We start from the raw sequence: 10,011 nt of genomic DNA on the forward strand, positions 1-10,011 counted from the left end.
TTAAATGTACTGAGGTAATTTTGATGGTGTGTCGTATCGTGACAAACTGACAATTTAGCAGATTTGTACTTTAAAGGCCTGAATGTTCAACGCAGAACTAGGCAGTTATTCATCTTTTTTTCTTTCATGCTGAATTTATAGTCTAAACCCAAACTGCACTGTATGAAGCAATCAAGAATGTTTTAAAATACATTCATTTCTCTTTTATTAATTTTATTAATCAGTATATGTCTAAACTCTTTTACATTACAGATATTGTTTTTTTTTTCTCCTCCTCTTTCAGCCTCCCACACGTATACAGCAAATCTAATCTAAAAACATAGCTTCTTGAACTCTGTCAGCCTGGGGCCGTGACCACTGCCCTGAAGAGCCTGTTACACTGCATGGCCACCTTCTGGTACAGAACCTTTTCCTGTTACCCAACCTGAACCTTCCTTGTTGAAGTTCCAGGTTGTTCCCTCAGGTCTTGTCGCTGACAAAGAGAGCAGAGCTCAGCACTGCCCCTCTGCTCCCTGTGAGGAGCTGCAGCCACTGTGAAGCCTCCATTCAGTCTCCTTTAATCTGGGTTGAACAAACCAAAGGACCTCAGCAGCACCTCGTACACCTTCCCCTCTAGACCCTTCTCCAACTTTGTAGCTCTCCTTTGGACACTCTCTAGTAGTTTTATGTTCTGTTTGTACTGTGGTGCCCAAACCTGCAGATAGTACTCGAGGTGAGGCTGCACCAATGCAATGTAGAGGGGGGACAATCACTTCCCTCAACTTGTTATCTATGCCATACTTGGTGAACCCCAGATGTTATTGGCCTTTTTGGCTGCCCAGATAAGCTCATGTTCAACTTGCTGCCTACCAAGAGCCCTAAATCTCTTTCAGTGGGGCTGCTCTCCAGCATCTCATCCCCCAGTCTGTATGTATAGACAGGGTTGCCCCTTCCCAGGTGGAGAATCCTGCACCTGTTCTTGTTAAACTTCATGTGGTTGGTGATTGCCCAGCTCTCTAATTTATCTAGGTTTCTGCGTGGCCTCTCTGCCCTTGATGGGTTCAGCAGCTCCTCCTAATTTAGTATCATCAACAAACTTGCTCAAAACAACTCCTAGCCCTACATCCAAGTCATTTATGAAAACATTAAAGAGAACTGGCCCTAAAGTGAAGCCCTGAGGAACCCCACTTGTGACTGGCTGCCAGCTTGATTGTAACCCCATTGACTAAAATCTTTTGGGCCCGACCTGTCAGCCAATTGCTATTTGTTCATTTCCATGGAAACTACAACAGCTACAAAGAGCACAGCAACACTATTTGATAGAACAAACGTTCAGCTACAAAACACTACTTTGCAGTGCAGTCAGCTATGCGTTTTTGTCAGCGATGAACAGCACACTGCACACAGTGCTAGTAAAGATCTGTGCCGGTGGAGGTGATCCACTGTTGCCACAGCTGAAATGCACCACCCACCTTCTCATTGTGCTCGTGTTCGCTTTTTAGTCTCCATGAATGTTCAGCAAGCACCAGTGAATGTCAGTGGGTGCCACTGTTTCTGCATGGGGGAATTCAACCACACACCTTTGCCCCATACGCACTTCCATGTCAGACGCCATTTTGTCAGACTGCCATCTGCCACACAGCAACAGCATGGAATGGGGGTATTGGTGGGAAGGTTCAGCCTCTGCTGCCATACCACCAACATCCACCTGTGGGCAAACATAATAAAACAGGAAGTGTTATTTTCAGAGCAGCCCTTAAATTGGAGATGCTGTGTGATTCTGAATGTTCATTTAGATTTTCAAAGACATTAAGCTTCAACGTAAGCATAACTTCTGCTGCAGTAACTGGCAGAGGCTTCAGAAGAAACCATTATTCTCTGTTCTGTTAATTAAAGGCATTAATTTGGTGATTACGGCATAGCTGCACCAATTGTATTTGGTCTTTATCCACCTCTGTTTTTCTTTAAGACTACCTAATTTTGTTTTCTTCTGGAAATATTTGTAGTGGGTTGTCTTGTTGGTAGCTAATCTAATTTCACTTCTAAAGCAGTCCTGCAGATCTGCTGTAGGCCTGTGCAGGCTGGAATCTTGTATTCAATGCGTACGGAAGGGAAGGGAAGGGAAGGGAAGGGAAGGGAAGGAGAGGGAAGGGAAGGGAAGGGAAGGGAAGGGAAGGGAAGGGGAAGGGGAAGGGAATAGCCAGAAATTAGAAGAGGGTTTAGGAGGTAATGTGGCTCTTAGCAACCAGTTGTATGCAGAGCCTGGCTGTATGAAAGGCATGAAGTCACCTCCTATAACCCTTTGAGCTGAGGTTGAAGCAGCTTTCAGAATAAGATTTGATTTTATATGCTATTCTGTCAACTCAGTATACAAGATCTTATTTCAAATGAAGCTTCTTTTGGATAGCCACATTCTTATATAGATACTCTGTCCTTCTACCACGTTACCTCCTAATCCTGAACTTCCTTTTCTTTCTCATATGCTTTTGTGTAGAGACTGAGAATTTTACTGAGTTCTGGTGTTGTACTTCTTTTATTTGTTTTCCAACTTTGATTTGAACACCTTAATATCCAGATATTCCTATGCTTATTGTCTTCAGTCAGTACCACTGCTTTTAGAGACAGAGTGATAACCCAATTTCACACAAAGTGGCAGAAATTAAAATCTTATTCAGCTTCAAGATCTGCGCACACAGGATAGAGGAAGCAGAGGGCTTGTGAGTGCATTTTTGGAGAGGGAAGATGCTATCCAAAGACCTGTCAGTGGTTCTAAAACTCACCCAATAGTTCTGTGGGGCAGCGGTTTTCCATGTTGTTTCACCTGCAGGGTGATTAGTTTTGAATCCAGATCTGGTGATTTCCATGCTGTCCACCTTTCTGTTCTCCTAGGAGCTGAAGCTGCCAAATAAACCATTTTCTACCTAGTGGAAGAGAAGGGTTGAGGCCTAGCTGGCTGTTGCCACACCGTAATGGTTTGTGGCAGTAAGAGAGAAGCCAAAAGACAGAAGAGAAGACAAAGGCATAACTTCTAACTATGGTGTATGAAAAGTAGTTATTCCCAACTACTCACGTGCTCAAATCTGCTAACATAGTGCTCAGTGTATCTCCGAGTCCTGTGCCTGAACATTGTGCTTACAGGAAGGCTAAGGACCTTTCCCCCAGCCACTGTGTCTTTCTTACAATAAGACTCCCCAAGAGAGATGCTGGGAATAGTGGCTATTGTTGCAGACTGCAGGAGAGATGAGGAAAATAATGGCAACGAGTATTTTTCTTCCAAAATAAAAGATTTCAAGGCACGGTACAATGGAGGAAGCTAAACACTTGTATTCATCTCTTTGCTAGCTCTGCTTCTCCTAGCCTTAACCTCTTAACTCTGCCATATTCATTAACAGATTTTTTTTCCTTTTCTTCCTCATATTTGAAGGCAGTCAAGCTCGCTCATTCCTTTCTTCATCCAAAGTTTCCAAGTTATCTCAGGTCTATAATAAGCCAGCAGATAACAAACAAACAAACAAAAGAAGCAAATACTATCATCTGTTTCCTATTCTGAAACTCACCCTTCACATTTTGGATCTTTCAAACCCTAAACCTGAGGTGTTAATATTTGAATCTGTCATACACTCATATTGTTGCATAAATGGCAAAATGTGTTCACTGTATCTCAGTGATTTACTGGCTTTTCCTGGACACAGAACTGACTGCAAAAGTGGAGCCAGCATGGAAATGTACGGGCTTTTACAATTGTAATCACCTGCTACTTCCTCTCCTTTCTCCTGCCGGAATTAGACAGGACATTGGAAATGTACTGTGTTGGAACAAAAGATAAAGTGCACCTCTGGCATTACCAGCTGTGATAACTGGAGATTTGGCTCAACTCCTGTTATCTCGTAATTAGTGTTAGGAGTTGGAAGGAGTCTTGCAGTTAATTTGGAAGGTAGGAGATCAGAATAATATCCTTTTCTTAACGATTTTATTTTAAGGGGGCAGAAGGTCAGTCCATTGATTCCTTTTTATCACCGGGACACAACCAAATTTAGGCTGTGTGCTTGAATATAGCTCAGGCTGCTTCTGAGGGCACAGTTATTGCTTGCCTGATTAGTACTCACCCATGTGATCATTAGGTTGGCTCAGCCTGCGTCCAGCTACTTTACAAAGCATTAGAACTAACTGTTTGCTCACGGTGTTGGCAAACCATGGTCTTGGTCCTTGATCTAAGGATTAAATTGACTTCTCCTGCATTCATAGTGATGACTTTCTATGGAATAATACCAAAACAGGATGGGAAAATGCATACTGCTAATACTTGATTAACAAGTGACTTCCAAGGGACTCTTCAGTCTCCAAAGCTGCATGCATGCCTATGAAAGAACTAAATCTCTCTCTCTTTCTTCTCCTGAACAGACTGACCAGAACTAGTAAAATTGCCCCTCCCTGATTTCCAAAATAAACAAGTGGCAATTGAGAAATTAGTAAGACCTGTCAATCAAGATTGATGCTGTAATCTCATCTTGCAGCACTATCGTTATTTTTCACAGGGAAAGTTCGATGGTGGGATCACGGGTAATGTATGAGTGTAAAATTGGGAGTGCTTTTTTTGCTTACTTGACTGATTCAAAGTTCCACTTTTAATCGCTAAAAACTAATGTTTGCCTATATAGCGTAAGTCTCAGTGTGGCTCTGGGCAGCCTGGTCTAGTGGTTGGTGACCCTGCCCATAGCAGGGGGAATGCAACTAGATGATCTCGGAGGTCCTGTTCAACCCAGGCCATTCTATGATTCTATATGATTCTATGCTCTGTGCTAGGGACAAGTACGAGCTCAGCATGATCTCAGTTTTTTATCAGACTAGCTACAGCTGAGGATTGCCAGAAGCAGGGATACAGAGCAGCTCCTGAGATACATAGCGTAACATCATTTCTGAGGACTGCAGTTATTCTATGTTAAATAACTTGTTTTCTGAGCAGATTCTAGCCTAGGTCTCAGGCAGGGCTATACCACTGGACTTACCTCACTGATCGGAACTTGGAAACTGCTGTTGTTTTCTAAGAGAGTGATTGGTTTTGTTCAATTGTTTTCTTTAATCCCAGACTTGACCCAAATCCCACTCCCAAATTGTTAGAGACTCACACAGCCTCCTTGAGAAACTGACATATGTTGTTTGGGGAATGTGCAAGAGACTGTTTCTTTTTCTGTGCTCTGAAATAATCCATAACTGTTGCAGCATAATATTCTAAGCACATCCAGATATACTCAATTATTTTGATAATTTTGCGATACAGTAGCCCTTAATTCTTACATTTCCACTCTCCTTTCACTGGCATAAGTGACATAAACCTGTCAGTATAGTGAAGCAAAATTCACGGAATCACAAAGTACATACGTCGTGATTAACAGAACACAGGTTAATTGGCAGGCAGAGGCATTAGCACTTTTTACCCTCTCTGAATATAAATAGATTGAGTCAAAAGCACTCAAAGCTTCATTCTTATGAGTGGTGGTTGTTCCTTAAGACTTGTCACTTCAAGAAAATGTAAGGAACATTCAGAGAAGATTTCAACAAAAGCAGATTGTTTTCAGCAGCCACAAAGAGAATATTGCCCTTCAGAATCCCTGACACTGGGCAGGATTTGGTAAATATCTTCTGTTCTTCACCAGAAATTTCTCTACATGTGGGAAACGAGCTCAGCCCCCACAAGGTCAGTGCAGTCGAGATGATCTTTGTTGCTGAATTAGTAGTGCTGGGAGACCAAATCTAGACAAAACATAGTAGCCGAGCTCAAGTCCTGATGGATACCTGTGTTTTTTTCATTTTGTGTTTTTGCCATTGAAGATCTCTAAAGATTATAGACTCTCGAGATTGAAGTCTACTAAAGGAAAACTCTTTGGTAAAAAGCTGTAAGCTCATTTATAGCGCCCTTCATCTTGAAATTAGCAGTCATGTTTCTTTTGCTGTATAGATCTACATTCTCTGGGGTTGGCAGCAGTTGCTTGTGAGGTAGGAAGCATTACTGAGGAAATAAACCTCTTTGTTTTCACAACTCAAAAGACTTAATTCCTGGATTTACCTTGTAGAAGTTTTGCTGAATTCAAGGGTTGAATCTCTCACAGTACAATGTCAGCTGTGTGTCTTGCTGACTGCCTGTGTGGAGAATCATCTTCCCAAAGACTCCAGGCTCCTCCATGGTACGGCTTCTTAACAACCTACAAGCAGATCATGCACTGATTATTTTTAACTTCCTGACAGTGATGCTAAGCCCTGTGCCTTCGGAGGAATAGTTTCCTTGTATTGCTTATCTGTCCAGATAAACATTTAATTGCCTGCCTGATTTCACACTGAGATTTTGAGGAGGGTAGCAGCAAATAATTGCAAACTTCTGCATATTTCTCCAGTCTTCCCATCATTTCAGCTCTGTGACCCTTTGAAATAGAATCATGACTGGTATTTTTTTATTTTTTTTAATTCCCAGGAAATAGATGAAACTGTTGCAGAACTGGAGCAGTAACAAATGAACTCAGTAATATACACATGCACTTAATGTATTGCCTAATAATGGGGTAACTTTTTACCACTGCAGCGTGGTGAAGTTTATTTGAAGCATCAGCATAGTGCAGAAAGGGACCCGTTACCCTGCAGGAATGGCCCCTGATGTGCTATTGATCAGAGGCATAATTAATGCATAGTGTGTGTGTATGAAGTATATGTAATATTTTCCTGCAGTTCAGCAGAAAGCTTAGCAAAAAGGCATGAATTACAGGCAACTTACGGGACTGCTGCTGAATCTTTCTGAGTACTTTGGCAAATCATCTGGGTAAGAGTATGTATGTGTGTCCTATCTTTGGAATTGGAATGCCCACTGCTGCTAGCACTTTGGGAACGCTGAAAAACCAGACAACAAAAACAAGAAAAAACAAGCAGAATGCAGGCAGCAGTAGGTGGTTCTAGTGATGTTTGGTGTTGGTTTGCCAGCAGACCCCACTAACTCAGGCAATGGGAAAGCAGCGAAGTGGCACTGAAAGGATATGTACTCAAGAGCCATGTGCATGCAGTGATGGTTGTAATTCGCTTCACACTGCAAACCTGAATCTGCAACAGTGTTTTTGCGTTTGGTCTTGTTTGTCAGGTCCAGGTTGGAATGGACCTTTCCTTTGTGACGATGAAGGCAAGCAAAGATGCAAAGCAGGTGTTGCAGAATGGGGCTCAGATATTGCGGACTGGGGAATGTCCTGCCAGGAGTCAATTGAAGCTGTGCCTGATAGCTTACACACAATGACAGCCCAGAGAGTGCATCAAAATGGCGGCATGCAAGGGAGATGCTCTTTATCATACTACAGAGGTAGAGTACCAGTCTGTAACTCCTATCTTATAGATACATCTCCATCCTTTTCTTTCTTTCTTTCTTTAGTCATGAATGAGTACAAGAAACTGCAGAGTATCGCACCCTGTCACACAAGACAGTAATACAAATAAGATTAAAAATGTATATTATGTGAGACACATATTTGCTTACTGGTGTAGTCTAAGAAGATTGTCTACTGTATGTCAAAACATATGGTGTTTATGTATACATACACACATTTAACAGCAGGACTGTCAGTACTTACTAATTTAGTAGTTTGACTCAGCGCATGCTTTCATTAGCATCTATTTCCTACAAATTAAGAACATATGTATCAGTATGGGAGCGTACAAGGAAGTACTTAAACAACAGTATTTTTATTTCAGGCTCCTTTGACTTTAACATACATGAATACTAAATGGCGACATTTCATACTGTATGACACCGATGACAAAAATCCTGTTCCAGGCAAGGTGAGCTTTGTTCTTCTTCTTCTATTTTTAATTACAGCTTTTGTCACAGCTTTGATGTGGGTAAGCCTGCTGTGCTGTCATCCCTGGATACTAAAAGCAAATCCCAGTGAATGTGGGTTGTACTGAACACCCGTACAGAAAGCAGCAAGCAAAGACCGCCTGCAAAATAAAAGATCAGGAAAAGAACCAAACTGTGAGAAATGCACTGCTATGAATTCATCCTTGTGAGAGTAGGTTTGTCACGAATGTTAGTTTCTTGTTTGCTTGCCGTCATTCCTCCAGAGGTGTATTATGGGATGTCGCAAGGACTGATGTTCTGGTGTGCGAGTGCAGGGGGCGCTGCAAGCCAAGGTTTCTCACGAGCCCTGCTCCTCAGCCACCTCCCCGCCCGAAAGGAGACGAGCCTATGTAAGCATACATATGTGAGGATATACGTACATCTGAACTCCACACCTACAAGGCTTTATTATGCAAACAGATGGAATCTTAAGACTTCTGTGTAGGGGAGCATCTGGGAAATGTACAGATTGTGCTACAATATATCTTGGGAAGATTTTCCTCTCTTGGGCTGTGTAATAATTTTCAGTAGATCAACCTTCTTCTGAAATTGAGACGAAGGTGTAAGAAATATGAAACCGTGCGCTGTTCTGATTATTTATTTCGACCACTAGAGCAAAAGGCACACTAAAATCAATAAAGGAAAAATAGTGATGGTTGGGCCCTACAATAAACATTCAGGAACCGAGCAAACACCACTGACAAATACCTTCAACTGCCAACTCCAGGAATGTCCTTCTCATTGTTGCAGGAAGATGCTCCGTGGTTTGTCAGCTCAGTAACTCCCAACCCATAGCCTTAATGCTGGTGCTCACTCTCATTTCTCCTAGAAGCTGTGCAGAGTTCATGTCTTTATAAATGCGGCCACAAAAGGATGTGGTGACATGTTTGGGGTGCTTCCTTTTTTAATATATAGGTGGGTAGTGGTTAGAGCAGCCACCCAACAATTGGGATAGCTGGGCACGATTGAACCCGCATTTCTCAGTTCTCTCTTCTCAAGTGCATGTGTAACCACAGGGCATCAGTGTTCCAGAGGAGGAAATAAGGGGAGGGCAGAGGGTTGTGTGGAGATTGTGCTCCTCACAGGGCTGCCAAGGGCTGCTCCTGTATCCTACCTCGATCCATCAGCAGTCAGCTGCAGAGGGGAGGCCTTGGAAGTGGGAACCTCACTGCTTCCTCTGTAGGAACAGACACTGCTGCCTGCATTCTAACTTGGTCTTGGAAAGAAAAAAGAATCAATATACATCTGGTTTGCCCCACACAACTTCAGGAAGAGGATGAAGGGTATTTCTGGCCCACCCGATGCATACCCACTCCTGCAGGAGGTGCCCAGGGCCCTGTGCAGCAGACGGATATGCAAACACCAGAGGTTTTGTAGGTCTCAGCGACCTCCTCTTGCCAGGCCTGTGAGACGATGGTGCGTCCAGGACCAGACCAGTCAGCCCTGGAGGCACTGTAACACTCTGCCTGGGGGTGCAGGAGTTTGTTCTGGTTAGTGATTCTCTCCAAGCAAGCAGTGCCTGCAGCAATGCCTCACACCTGGGGAATGCTGTGCGGTCAGAATCTCTCCTTTAGAATTTTCACAGCTTCGGGCTGCATGTGCCAGGAGAAAGTGAAGGTCGGCAAAGCATACAAGCTTGGTGTCTAAGTATGTGTGGTATTGTGTGGCTTTTCACTTTTTTGGGCGGCAACTGCTTCTCGCACGGTGCACGAAAAGCGCTATTTATTATTATTACTGTATAATCAATAATAAAGTCTCCCTCCCCACAAGAAATGAAGATCGCAGGCCGCGTTCCCGCCGCGCCCGCCAAGCTGTGAGGGGCGGAACGGGACAAGCTGCCAGTTCCCTTCGATAGCTCAGCTGGTAGAGCGGAGGACTGTAGAGGCGCCGCCTGCGGGAATCCTTAGGTCGCTGGTTCGATTCCGGCTCGAAGGAGGCTCGATTTTGCCCCACAGGGCCGTGGCCGTTTTTTTCCTCTCGAGGGCGGGCGGCCGTTTCTGCGGCCCCGCGCGGGCTGCGCCGGCCCCGTCCGCGCGGTGCGGGCGTTACGAGGCGGCAGCGGCGGGCGTTGGGAGGAGCCTCGCGGCCCCGTTACGCGCCGGCCCCGCCGCTCCTCCTTCCCCCCCCCCGCCCCCGCCTCGGGCTGGCGCGAGGATTCGCGCGGC

At 44.1% G+C, this 10,011-nt stretch overlaps 1 non-coding gene across 1 annotated transcript; it reads left to right on the plus strand.

Moving 5' to 3' along the window:
- The first annotated feature begins 9,691 nt into the window (after window positions 1-9,691).
- Window positions 9,692-9,781, plus strand: TRNAY-GUA (transfer RNA tyrosine (anticodon GUA)). Its single transcript is given in 2 exon segments — window positions 9,692-9,728; window positions 9,746-9,781. It is a non-coding gene; the product is annotated as a tRNA-Tyr (tRNA).
- The last annotated feature ends 230 nt before the right edge of the window (window positions 9,782-10,011 follow it).

Source organism: Excalfactoria chinensis, chromosome 2 (genome assembly GCF_039878825.1).
Source record: "Excalfactoria chinensis isolate bCotChi1 chromosome 2, bCotChi1.hap2, whole genome shotgun sequence".
Classification (NCBI taxonomy): Eukaryota; Metazoa; Chordata; class Aves; order Galliformes; family Phasianidae; genus Excalfactoria; species Excalfactoria chinensis.